The sequence below is a fragment of the Rhea americana genome, unplaced genomic scaffold (genome assembly GCF_003343005.1).
Source record: "Rhea americana isolate MKP2758 unplaced genomic scaffold, rheAme1 scaffold_297, whole genome shotgun sequence".
In the NCBI taxonomy this organism is placed as follows: domain Eukaryota; kingdom Metazoa; phylum Chordata; class Aves; order Rheiformes; family Rheidae; genus Rhea; species Rhea americana.
Window position 1 is genome coordinate 166,726 of NW_028186420.1, and position 13,296 is coordinate 180,021.

Consider the following 13,296-nt stretch of genomic DNA (forward strand, 5'->3'; position numbering starts at 1 on the left):
GCACTTTAGAAAACAGTATCGATATTGTTCTTGCCATTTAGAAGATGGAGAAATGGAAGCACAGAAAGRAACAGTGTGGCCAAGGTCACTGAGCTGGCTAGAAGCAAAGCCAGGAATAGCACCCAAGCCTCTCAAGATCCAATCAAGTGTATCCACGCCAACCATTTCTGCTTGAAGGCAAGTTGGTCCCACAAAGCATTCTTTGCAACAAGCAGCAGGTTCTGCATAGCTAGCAACTGCCTCATCTCAGCTGCTTTCATGCAAGCTCTCAGTTGATGAAGGAATCGTTTGGCAGGCAAATTCCAATGCTTAAGCTGTCAAATGGTGAAGGATCACTCTTGAGATTGGTTGGAGAGGAACAAGTATGTATGCAAAGGCCACAAATTTGTCCTTGCACCATCAAACAGCATAGACAGCAGGAGCTAGACAGGTGCCCACCTGAATTTACTGAGCAAAACAAGGTGGTATGGACTCTGCCTCCTATGGGGGCACGCAAAGTGTAAGCAGAATTCAGCAGGGGCAGGAAGGAACGGGTTCAGCASTAGAAATTCTTAGCAGAGCCACCAAAAGTCTTTTTCCAAATTGATATCAAACAGCTCACTTGGTGCTTTGCCCAGTGGCAGCTAAACCACTGCCGTTCAGATCCAAAAGCAATTGATAAGCTGTAAGACTACTATAAAGATAGTATTCTCCATTAGCAAGTCTTGGTTCATCTAGAAAGGAACTCGCACAATTCAACCTTGAATGTCAAAAAAGGTATAGGAAATAATCTGAAGTGAAATTTAAGTAGATAGTCTACCACCTTGTAGAAGGAAAAGAAGCGTACCTCACCAAAAGATTCACAGTGGTTTAAAGGCAGGAACGTAATAAATAGCACTAACTGTAATATACAGGCAAAGTAATGTAAAAGCAAAACCTGGAAGGAACGGGTAATGTACTACTACTTTCAAAAACACATTGCATTAAAAAGAATGAAGCAGCCTATAAAGCACTAGTATGAGAAGGTAAAAGCCAAGCTTTCACAGAGAGCTAGTAATTCATTTTGTCAATACTCAATAGGGAGTTCACATTTAAACAAATATCCGTAAAGCATGGGCCAGTTCCATCTAGTAGCATAAATTAAGTTTATTCATGTTTATAATATTTGGGCCACAGAGATCGCATGGTAACAAGATCAAAGCTACCCTAGGGTCTTGCCCTACATAAACAGCATAAGAAGCAAGCAAAGCAGATGGAAAGAAGTTATCCCACACCCTTTACACTACCTCAGTGATGCTAGAGCCTATTTATAGTTGAAAAATAAGGCTACCTATAACTAAGCTCCAACGCTACTACCACCTTCTTTGCAATATAGTCAAGTATAAGATACAAACAAAAACTATAACGCTTCCCCCCCCTTCTTTTAAGAAGAACAGATCTGACAGCATGCAGACACATGCTTGGCAAGCAATTCTTTTCTTAAGAACTCCCACCAACACTACAACACTCTGAATGGGATTTGGGACTTGAGTATCTGTAGGGTAACAGGATAATACAAAATTCTTAGCATGACTCTGAAGGTAGTTGCTGACAGCACCATAAAGAACACAGCTGAAGACAGAATTCTACTAAGTTCTCTCATCATCTTCCAGATAACTTCATATATTCATGATTTGCAYATCCAAATCATTTCACTGCACAGGCAGCAAAATACTTTGTGGCAGGTCTTTCTTACAGAAACTTGAGGAGAAAAACTCATTAACAGAATAGTTACTGGGGGGTTAAAAAAGATCATGGACCRTCAGAGACTTGTGCAACTTCTCTGAACTTACTAGATCTCAGACTGACAGTGCAAGTCCCAGGTACTTTCCAAGCAAGGTTCTCACAGAAAAAGTAGTATATCCTACAAAGTCACTGCCCTAATAACTGCTATGAGTTGAAGAATCTATTGCTAATAGTTCAAGCAGGATCTCTGTTGCACAGATTGCTTAAAAACAAAGATTCCTGAAACCTGCAAAAAAAAAAATCCCTAACCATCATATTACATATTTTTAGTCCAACCTAAAAATAGCAAGTGTCTGTACTGTGCATATATTTAAACTCCTGGTATCCGCAGGAGTTTCTTCACCACAGTAATTGGAGCAGAACTCAAATGCCCTCCTTCTACCTTACATTTGTGTCAGAATGAGTATCTTTGGATGGCAATAGAAATTAAAGGGACAGGTTGGGAGAGATTTCCCTCCCAGGGAATTTATTTTTTTTTCCCTGCATATAACATTTGAAATCTTGAACTCCCAAGTACCCAAGATTGGACTAGACACCAAAGGGCTCTTTTCTCAAAGAAGCTCAAGGCAACAGGACTAAACAGAAAGCACTGCAAGGAAGGCAGCAGACTAAAAATCACAACCAAAATGGGGGGGGGGAGAGCAGCAACTTAAGCTATGTCAGTGACATCAAATCATGACATGTTTTAGTCTCTTCCCCTCCATACARCACCACCACCACCACCGCTCACCTACACTGAGAAAAGAGCTTCAATCCTCACTTTCTGCCTGCAGGCAGTTAACTTGTYTTCTAGTAGCCTGGGAGCAAGGTAAATTTTGGGCTGGTTTCAAGCTGTTAAATTAAAGAGAAGCTACTTAAATAATGCATGGTTTGTGACAACTAGCAATGTGAAAAAGCAAAAACTCAGCTCTTAAAAACAGCAAAATAAACCAGCTTGTCAAGCATTTCARAGACTTTTCAGAGGGTTCACAACTTGCTAGGCACTGCTCCATATAACAGCCACTAGCAAAAGCAGAGAGAGTTTAACAGCAGTTGATCACATTAAGCAGCATCATCCTAACTGAAAGTTAGAAATCCCCTGATCATAACCCCGACAAGAAACGCTGTTGCACAAACAAGTCCTATTTGCRAGGCAGTTACCACCACCACATCACACCTTTCAAAAGAACAAAGCCAGAGGCTGAGATGTGTACCTGCAACAGCTTCCACCGAACAGGTTTGTACAGGAGCCCACTTACAGCTTAAGCAAAAGGAGGAAGCCACGCCAAAAAGAAAACATTGGCCCCGGCCCAAAAGCCTTGCCCCATCCTCCAAGAYACACGAGCGCGCGGGCAGAGGCTTGCAGGCAAGACCACCCGGCTTCCAGCAGCCGTTCGGCTCACTGCTAGGGGAACGGTACTATTGGCTCCAAAAGTCTCACAAAAGCTCTTCTTAGGAGCACGGAAAGGGTGTAAACTKAAGATCACTGCACCTATGCAGCTCAGACACCAATTTTCAGGCCTGTTGCATTTTCTGAAGAGGAACAACATTACACAACACACCAGAAGATCATTTAATAACAGAATTGGCTTATAACTTTTAAGCCGCTTCCTAAGCATTGCACAACGCATTAGCGATCAGCTTAGGTTAACAAAGGATTTTAAAGACAGACATGTTCGCCCTCGGAGAAGGGGAGAGCAGGATTCCCGGATGATCTGACGAAAAGCAAGGAATAAATGCAGAGGTGAATAATTTTGGCCCCAGCAGAAGAGCAGCACAATGGTTCTACAGTATAAAGCATGCTAGAGAATTGGTTTCATTACACCAGAAGAGAGGCAACAAATCATAAAACACTAACTCACCCYAATAACACACACAGTAAATCAAAATTGAAGGTTTACCTCCCTGTACACAAACAAGAACCAAAGCATGCATTTTTTCAGATAATTTTAGAACATCTTTGGCTACTTCTGCAGCTACTCCAGCACTGTAACTGGCTTCAGAAGTATTGCTCCAGGTTGGACAACGAAGATGGACAGGAGGGGGATCTTCAAGTTTCTCTGGCAGTAATCACAACTTTTGTGATCAGGCAACAGTCTATTTCTCATCCTCTCTTACCCAAGAATCACAGTCGCACTGTGAAATGTGTGCAAGTGAGCAATGCCCCTTCCTCCAAAGCATGCTGTTGATGGAAGGAAGGTCTTTTGGTAACCACAGAGTGCTTGGTTACGACTTCATTGCCAAAAAGCCAAATATAAGCTCATCAGTAYGGAGCTGTGCTCATCCCATTTCACTAAAAGCCTGCTTGTGGCTAGAACAAGGATCTCTGCACTACAGAGATCTTCTGAACAAGGCTATATTTTTAATTGCTCCTCGGTAATTAGCGCTACCAAGAACCCAGTGTAAGGCATTTTGACAGATTAACATGAGATACAAAACTAACAGGACCAGAGCTACATATATTTTTATATATATATATATATATTTATATGTAATGTCATTGCTTACCCAATGAAAGTTGGTTAGGCAGGAGCAGCTGASAGCCGATTTTTATGGATGACTTGAATCCAAATCACTGATTAAGCTTTTCTATTTTGCAGATCAGCTTACAATTTCCAGGAAATATCTTGACTGTCTGTATTTTCAAAACACTTCCAGCCAACTTGAAGTTCTTCATTCCATTATGGTGAGAGTATCACTTAATCATAATTCTTGGAAGTGTTCTACCTCCACTCTTCTTATATCTATTAATATTTTAAGTACAAGAAAAAATAAATCTGTCCAGTTTTAACTCAGCTAGCCACTTGGAGTGGTATTAGATTTCCTAGTATTAAACAATTTCTGCAATTTGTGAGCTGTTCTCTAAAAGATAAGATTKTTTAAGAACAGGTACATTTATTTTCCAAGCTGTGACTGTAGAAGCAGGTAGATCCATCTTCTAGAACTACTACTAATCCAGCTTGAAATTGAAAATTTCTGATGCTTTCAAGCAACTTCCTGATTTCTGTCAGCAAGTTCAACAGCTAGGAGTCTCAGAGTCTTTCTATACCCACCCTCAGTTCTTTTGCTAGGTAACACAGGTTACTACTGTCCCATCCCCCTGACTAGCTTGAGACTGCTAGTTCTTTTGTACGCARAAAAAGCATGCTCAGGTCAAAAGGGGTGGGAGCTTTAGTCATTTGCCACCCACCATATCAAACGCAGTCCTGAGAAAGGAAGAGTTAAGTTGAAGTATGGCTGGAAAGAGGGCTAATGCCATTGCTTTGAGTTACTTATTTTCAGAGCAAAATGAAAATTCAAGACAGAGCAGGAGCCTCTGTAAAGGCTGTAAAGGGTGCTTTTCTATCTGCCTCRGACTTCTAGCTTGTACAAGACCATGCAGTGGTATCCCCCAAAATCCAAAGCCTCCCTCCCCTCAAGCATTAGAAAAATAGGTGCCAGCTTGGCATTTCCTGATAGAGGAATGGTTCAGATACTGGAATCTCAGCACTTGACTATGACAATACATACACACAAAACCAAACTCTTCAGGCCCCAGAAACAGCTCCTGGCTATCTCCCATGACATCATTTTAAGTAACTGTTCTGATTTTGTGGTATAAGGGTGGAGACAAACTGAAGAACATGTGAAATCATGTGATTTGCAGCTTTGCCACTTCCAGAGCAAGTTTCACTTCTGGTTTTCTAGCCCAAATGATGTTTGAAGAACACCATTAAGCCCACTGGTGTCTGAAAACGCCACGGACCATCAGGCACTACACCTACTCRGCAGTGCCTTACCTACTGTTAATTCCAATAGGCTTCTCTTCCCTATCAACCTCTAGACCCCTCAGGAAAGAGCAAAATAGATGACCTACTTGCTCGAGAAGAGAGTTGAGACTGCTCCTCTTTATTACTTATACTTCATATCATCCTCCAGGAGCAAGGGACACAGTATTTCCTCTTCAAATTTAGGTTTTTTTTTTGTTTTATCCTCTTCTTTTTAGGAAATACTGAGTGTCACTTTAAAAAGGTTTAAGAGAACAAGGAAAAAACTACTTGAAAGGCTGCATTTTGTTAAATAACAAGTTTGATGTATGTCTTCAGGAACCTTAGGTTATTGTCTTAGTGCAGTTTTTCATTGGAGAAGAATCAAAAGAAAAGAATAAGGTTGCTGGTTAGAGTAACCCTAACATGCTACAGTACTGACACTCAAATGGATGAGCAACTAGTAGCCTGGTTTGCTGTCAGCTGTGTTTGCAAAGGACACCAAGAACAAGGAGAGATAGGCAGCACAACTGGCAAACTACTATTAAAAATAGCAGCAAGTGACTGACTAGACCAAAGTCAAGAGGGCTAGAAGGCACAAAGAGGCAGTTTTAGTTGCAGTAACAGCCAGATGACTTCAAATTCAGAGTCTGACAGCTTATTTTAGTATCCTAGATGTTAAGTTGCTACTCAGCAGACCAACTCTGGAAACAAAGATCTAAGCTTTGTACTTGTACGTGCTGTACTTGTAAAGCTATGATCCAGAAAAGCCATAAGTACCAGGAACAAACCTGGAAGATGGTTGTTTTTTGTTGTTTTTTGTTTTGTTTTTTTTTTTGAAGGGACCTAAACACATCACAAGAAGTTTTGCTTTCAAAGATGGCTGAAGTCTGCAAATACCTCACCACATTTCAAAGAGCTGCTGACAGCAGTAACCAGGAGGACTTGACCTTGAGGCGGCAAAAAGGAAGGCAGGGGGGAGAATCACTTACTGCAGTAGCCCATTTTAGGAAAAAGGAAGGAAGGTTTGTGTCAATTTGCACAGTACTTTTACAAGCAAAAAGTTAAGCTTGCTACTAATCTTTCTTCTGCAGTGTATAGATGTCAAATATCCCAGAATTAGGAGCTTCCAGATGAGAAGGTTCACAGGTTACATATCCTATTTGTTACAGCTGTACCTTTTTGAGCCACATTTGAACCAATCTGTGCCCATCATAATTTCAAAGGTCACCAGTGATAACCCAAAGCCGTGGCTTCACATTAAGAGGTTCCCTGCAATACCTGCTCAAGATAGTCCATGTTCCCACAGCATGGCTCATCAGCTCTTCTCATACTGAGCTCTGCCAGGAATTGGTCCAGCTTTAAAAACCAAAAGCCCTGGAAATCGTCTTGTAGGATTTGAATCAGATATCATCTCTTTTCCCACATCAACTGTGGCATAACTAGGAGAATAAAAATAAGATGCTAAAATAAACTGCACGCAGGGGGAAAAAATCTTACAGCTTACACTGTATAACCACAGCCTAGGCATAATTAGCACTCAAACTATCCAAGCTCCTAGTCCAAGATCAGGCACCGGCTTGGCAAGACGCTCTCACACACTCAGCTGAGAGGCCTGGATAGGCCAAGAGCCAGGTCAGAGCCATGCTAAGGCAACAGACCAAGTTCACTTTGCAATGAAATAAGTTGAACTGCCTTAAGTACTAAAGCGAAATACAGACAGAAACCTCAGAACACATGTGCAGTAGCTAAGTCTCTGCTCAACACTGTACTGATGCTTGCTAGAAAGCATATAAAAGCTGCCTATTTTAGCTAACAACCACCRCACAAGTACTACCTGCATCCAATCTGAAGAATGGTAACTATGTGCTTACCACTCGAGCRCCACAGATGACCAGTTACAAGATTTTAAGCCATTTAGAGACTGTTTGTATGTATGTGTGTATATATATATATATATACACACACATACATACATACAAAAGCTTCATTGCATGTGTAGGCATGCTTTGGCCTTATGGCCAACCGAATTTCAGTCCAGCAGCAAGGCTCTTGGAAGCAAAACAGAGAGCAACCTTTCAGGCTCACGACAGTCCTCCAGGCTGAATTCATCCATGCCATGTGGCAGTGGCTGTTGCAGCATTTAAGTAGAACTTGTTAAAATACCAAAAAAGCAAAGGGTTTGTATTTGAAATAATCATACCACTACATCAAAACTCAGATTTAGAGATGCTCTACATTCAGGATTAACAGAGAGGTTTGGAAAAGAATAATGTTCACAAGAACAGAACGAATTATTGGCCAGTCATAAAGCAGGGAAGGAAGCACTGCACATTAACGCTCCAGSTCCACAGACCCGTGGACACATTAAACAGAACAATTTCACCTCAAGGGAAACATTTGCCTATGCAAGGCTGCAAGGACCACTACAGATCATAGCTAAGAGTGTACACAGGTTGCAATCAGACCATTTGCTTAAGAACACAACATTTTTTCACACTGCAAATCTGTGGGCCTATCCTTCAGGCATATCTTAGTCAAGTGTCTAACATGGCTTAAGTCTTCTCAAAGCAGGATGAGAATTCTTCTGTTGGGTGTTGCAACAGTACAACATCAAACAGATTATTTAACCATCTGGGATGGAGGGTCAGTAAAAGCAACCACAAACTGCTAAACAAATAAAAAAAAGCATTAAGCTGACAAGCACTTTTCAAATGCAGTATTCAAGCTACAGGTGTGTTCTAGCCTTTGCAAGCCTGTCTGTGCTAGTTATTGCTGATCCAAGGGCACCTCCTTATTTATACACAGTGAAGTCTGCTCCACTACAATAGGATTCCAGTTAAACAGCACAGGAGACATGAACTATTTCCACTAGCCAAATCAATGCCAACAGATCTTGCCAGTCTGGTTCACCTGTAGCTGGAAATCCTACTAGCAGGGGAAGTATATAGTGCCCTATATTGCTGGTTTCCCTGCAAAGGAAAAAAAAAWTTTTCCTGCCTTCCCAGTACACTGCTGCTGTCATCTTCCTCATATTGTGTTAGAGTACACTAGAGCAAGAGCAGGGAAAAAAGGAAAGTCTTTTAGGCAGCATCACCACCCTGCTGCAGGCAKCTGTCAACATCACTCCCCACTTCACATAGCAATCTCACTGCAGCACACTTGGCCAACAACCACATTTTGTGCTTGCTGCTATGTGGGTAAGTGCTGCTTTCACTAACAGTCCTCAAGCACCTTCAAGCAAAAGCAATCTGCAAGAAGCATAGGGGAACAGTTTCCCTTCCTCCTCTATCAAATAGGAAAATGCATCAGTTCCTTGAGGCAGTATTTGGAAGCAGAAGTGTAAATCAGTTCTTAACTGTGATTTCGCAAAGACTGCAAGAAGCAAAATACTGCATCTTGGTTTCTCCAATTGAGAAACAGCAATAAGTGTCGACAGCTTGGTGAGAAGGTGTCAGTATTGACAAAGCACTACAGGATCCTTGCATGAGAAGGCTTTAAATACAAAATACATTACTTGAGGCCATTTTCCATCCTCTTATTCCCCAAACAAAAATTCCTAGCTAGAACRGATTCTAATCACCTTATACTACACAGTTATATCACATGATGCCTCTACAGATCTTGTCCAAATGTTTAAATAATACAAACCATAGCTTGGCCTCCTTACAGAGGTAAGCAGACTGACTATGAGTGTGCACAATATAGCACTCATCCTCCCTCAGAAGCCAACCAAAAACCTTCCAGGTCACCCAGATATCTACATACACTCCCAGCTTTACCTCAGATCACCATTTTTGTTCCTCATTAAAAGTGACGACAGGCTTTAAGAGTTACCTTGGAGAGCTGCCAAGCATCATCGACAGCAACGAAGGAGTCTGGCTCCCACGAAGCCAGTGAGGAAATTTAGATTTCCCCTGGCCAAGCAGCATGATTTGAGGACTCCAAGTGAGCGACCAGGCTGGGCTGTTGCCGTATCAGCTCTGCCACCCTTCATTAACCACCCTTCCCTATACTCGCTGCCACCTCCAAGCTCTGCTCTCGGCAGAGGACTGACCCAGTATGCCAGCTGTCAGCCTAAGCTACCTCAGTCAGCAATCGTAAGAGACAGCACTGCGACTCAGTGTAGCGGTTTCCCTCCCCACCTTGCTAAAGTCTTTTCCCCAAGCCCAATACTTTCTCCGCTTATTCAGGCATTGACAGTTCCCTGTGCAGATGCAAGGAATGGACTGCAACAGCAAAGGTAATTAGAAGAAAGGTGCCATTCAACAGGAATATGATTTTGTAGCCCTTAAGTATTAAATTCATAATGACCCTCAGAAAGCTTAAAACCACTGCAAGCTTGTAAGCACTGACCCAGAAGAAAAACATCACTCYTGAGATATTCCAAAATAAACTTGAAATTCTATAAAAGCATCATGAGGGYAGCAACAGCTGAGAACGAGATTATCTCAGCTCAATAAAACATTCCCTACTAGCTCACATCTCAGTACTCTGGCAAGCATAGCTTATTTGAGCCTCTACGTGTCCTTTTCTCTTCTTCCACCTCACCCTACCTTCCCCTCTCTGATTTCCCAGAGCTAAGGACTCCATCTCAGTAACCTGCTTAAAACAAAAACAGTACTYTTCAAATCATGCTGATCGGCTCCACTTCAAACACAGGAACTACCATGTCACTACAAACTTACATCCTGAGCTACAAATACAAGATAACTAGCATCCAAAATAAGTGATGTGTTTCATGCCTCTCACAGAGCAGTATTAAAGAAAAAAATAAAGACAAAAAAGGCCTCTGCACCACCAGGGATAGATCAGTCAAGGGTAATTGAAGTTACATGTAGCAGCTTGAAAAGCCCACCCATCTATTGAGAAGTATAATACACAAGGCTATTATTTTAGTGAATCTACAGACTTCTGAAACTATGGGAGCCTCTCCTTTAAGTAAAGGCCTGTTAAGGACAGAGGCCCAAGTTTGAATTCAATAATTTAAACAGAGACTTAAAATATCTCCAGACCAAATCCATGTGCAAAAACAAGCTTCTGACTTGAAGAATTAGCAGTGCTTTTGAGCGTCCTGAAAAGAATGCGGCCTGCGGCAAGCACTGACACCCATTGCCACGCTGAGCTGCTTTGCACTATTACACAGCAAACCACTCACAATGACTTAAAAGAGAGACACAGCCATTCCGAGCTTCTTCCAGCAGGCACTAAAAACACCCGAAGGGCTTCGCTTCTCACTCCCCCGGGTTTGCGCTACTCGCACTTGCTAATCAGCTCCTGGCCCCCGAGACACACTTCCTGTCTCTCCTTGGCTACGCCTAACCGAACGGAGTTGTACGCTCCACCTATTTTTGCCACAGGACTTTTTAGCAATTTGYGTCCAATTTCAAAGCACAAGCCACACCGCTAACAACCACAGCGGTCAGARGCAGTGCTAGTTACACGTCGAGGGCAGCAACGCCCACTGCATTCCCAGGCAGACAAAGCATTGGCCTACCAAGGAATTCAGAGTTCTGAGGAAGCTTCTCAAATAAAAAGCTAACACAGCTAACTGCAAACCAGGATATACCTTATCTTACATACCAGGATATACCTTATATACCAAGGTAAAGCCCGCCCCAACCACTGTTCCAGGAACAGCTATTTGCACTCTGGCTTACACTGTTGCCCAAGAAAGATGCCTGCAGCCAAGCCAACARGAAAACACTCTAAGAAGGAAAAGAGAGGAAGGCCTGTTACCAAAACACAGCACAACAGCACAGRCTGAACGTCACTGCAGATCTGCAGGAAGTGGGTCTGAACTTCTCTCAAGTTTCGGTATTCCTGTCACAAACTCCTTTCAAGATGATTGCTTACTAACATCTAGTCTCACTAYGCAGACGCCCTGCTCATGAGATCTGTTAAGATGCTTAGCATATCAGAAGGCCCAAGGTAATTTTTGCACAGCATTGGTGCTAGAGATGAAAAGCTCAGATTAAAGCTGTAAATCATGTAGTTCCATAACTAAAGCTGACCCTTCGATTCTATTAGTCCTAAAGAAATAGRGTCCCACTGCACAGTTAGTGCTGCACACTCCCATGCCACGGTACCTGTACCACGGCATACCAGAAGGCTTCAGATTTGTGTCTACAGAGCAATGGGACACAGACACGTCCCCTTTTCACCTACCAAACAGGTCGCTGGAAAAAAAGAAACCTCTTACTCCRTTCTCTCTCAGGCAGCACAGGCAGGAAGAGGAAACTTTCTAAGCAGGCACGTGGAGTCTAGTCTATTCACCTGACTGGGGACRCCTGCTTTCCCTTCCAGGGCAGCTGCTGGAAACCTTCTGCAGCAGCTCCAAGGATGCATCTATCCAGATGGCAGAAATCATACGACAGGAAAAAAAAATACCACAAGAATAAACAGAGAAAAGCAAGGAAACAATTGCCTACTCACAGGTTTTAGCATCGAGACTACCTGTTCCTTTAGCTACCAAGGCAGTTAGTCATTGCTTTTTGGCTTGCTGGCTGAAATAAAGTAAGAAAAATTCACTGTCTTTTTTGAGAGTCTRTAGGTTTAAAGAGAGATGTAAGAAGAGCCCCTGTGGAAAGGGTATACAAAATTGAGCTAAACTCCCACAGCACTCAGCCTTATGCCTCAGTAAGGAAAATGAAAGTATACAGTGGCAACAGTAGGTTTTATAAAAAAAGAATTAGATACCACAAAGAAGCACAATATTTCATTTAAGAAACTGAACTCTGCTTTATAAGCATCAAGAAAGCTGAAGAGAAATTTGAACTATTAAGCAAAATACAGCTGTCATACAAAAAAGCTTTTTTTTCAATAAGTTTAAAATATTAGAAGACATTTGAAGRCAATGTTTGTGTCTTCATGCAAGATGGAAAGAATATCAAGTCAGATTTTTAAGTATAAACAGTAGTTACCTGACCAACTACCACACAGGGGTTCTAAGAGTTTTAGAGTTGCAAAGCAAGCAGATCTGTGAGATTATGATTATTGTTTTCAGCTGATCTGAGTTTTTTTTTTTATCAGTTTCAAACCAACAAGAACTGCTGCCTTGATTAGCTCACACTGCTTTCTTCATACACACGCTAAAAGTTAGCTAGAACTCTTAAATCTCAGACTACTTCAGTGCTGCATGCTTCGTGAAAATATGCAAACCTTCCTCCAGTCATTTGCTGGAACAAGTGTAATTCTAACAGCAGAAACAGATCAGAAATTTTTATTATATAAACACTGTGTATATTAGCACTTCTAGCGTTTGCTCTCTCTCACCATGCTGAGCTAGCATTCGAATCAATAGAGAAACAGAGGAAGAGAGTGAAGGAGGAGTATCTCTTACACAGACAGATCCCTCAACTCTGAGGACAGCTGTGTTTTGGGTTTCTTTTTTGCAGTAGCTCCCACAGCAGATGCCTGAAATGTCGAGATGTCCAAATGGCACCAAGTGTTTCCGTAACAAGGCACAAGGTCAGAAGAAAAGAACAAGCTTATACTCACATTTCCTGATCAGCTCTAAAGCCTACTCATTTTTCCCTTTTAAATATAAATACGCAGGGTAGCATATTTGAAGCATGCTGGTCAAGAAAGCACATGAACGCAGTAGAGGAAAATTCTACCTCRGTCCTTTTCTCAGTGGGGGCAAAGCCACGAGCACTAGCGTGCTTAGACAGCTGCCAACCAACCAGGCACATTCAGAGCGTGCCCACGCGCGGGGAGCGGAGCCCACAAGCCCAGGCACAGGGGCCCAGCCAGGAGGGGGGCCGAGGAGCCTCAGGGAGCGAGGGGGGGCTTCACACCTACCCCC

At 42.3% G+C, this 13,296-nt stretch overlaps 1 protein-coding gene across 1 annotated transcript in view; it reads right to left on the reverse strand.

The window, feature by feature from the left end:
• The window catches only part of RNF216 (ring finger protein 216), a 73,083-nt gene extending 68,807 nt beyond the window's left edge, over positions 1 to 4,276 (reverse strand). Inside the window, exon 1 of the mRNA XM_085309360.1 lies at positions 4,252 to 4,276. The gene's annotated coding sequence lies outside the window, so the exon portion shown is untranslated. The remainder of the gene's footprint in view (positions 1 to 4,251) is intronic.
• Between the last annotated feature and the right edge of the window lie 9,020 nt (positions 4,277 to 13,296).